Here is a 921-nt window from a genome sequence, read left to right as displayed (position 1 = left end):
AAAATCAGGGGGGTCGAATTCATCCAACTGCGGTTCAAATACGGTATCTGACCAGGCGATAGTCACGCTAGAGTCGAAATAAGCTGCAATGAAGTTTTGCTACTTTCTTGGAATACAATTATATGGATGTGTGTTTGTAAAAAGAGAGAGAAAGAAAGAGAGAAAGGGGGATGCGGGGAGGGAGGGGGCGGAGTCTTGTTGAGGAGGCAGAAGGTTCCTAGTTGGGTATGACTCGAATGGGTTTCGAACCCGTGACATCCTATTCTATCCACTATATAAACCAGTATACACCTGCTGGTCCAATTCGCCCTTGGTGATAATTTCAATATTTTGTTTGTTCAAATTCATGGTCATGCAAAATTAAAATCAAATCAGTTCTTCGATTAAAACGCCGTATGGAGCATTTGGCATTGAAACACATAATAAAATAATAATTCGAGAAAAAAAATCAGGGGGGGTTCGAATTCATCCAACTGCGGTTCAAATACGGTATTTGACCAGGCGGTAGTCACACTAGAGTCGAAATGAGCTGCAATGAAGTCAGTTCAAAAGTTTTGCTACTTTCTTGGAATACAATTATATGGATGTGTGTTTGTAAAATGAGAGAGAGAGAGAGAGAGAGAGAGGGGGGGATGCGGGGGGGGGTGGGGAGGGGGGCGGAGTCTTGTTGAGGAGGCAGAAGGTTCCTAGTTGGGTATGACTCGAATGGGTTTCGAACCCGTGACATCCTATTCTATCCACTATATAAACCAGTATACACCTGCTGGTCCAATTCGCCCTTGGTGATAATTTCAATATTTTGTTTGTTCAAATTCATGGTCATGCAAAATTAAAATGAAGTCAGGTCTTGGATTAAAACGCCGTACGGAACATTTGGCTTTGAAACACAAATGGACCTGCCCGAATAAGTGTGACAAGCAT

Source organism: Lytechinus pictus, chromosome 15 (assembly GCF_037042905.1).
Source record: "Lytechinus pictus isolate F3 Inbred chromosome 15, Lp3.0, whole genome shotgun sequence".
Taxonomy (NCBI): Eukaryota; Metazoa; Echinodermata; class Echinoidea; order Temnopleuroida; family Toxopneustidae; genus Lytechinus; species Lytechinus pictus.
This window is presented reverse-complemented; position numbering follows the sequence as displayed.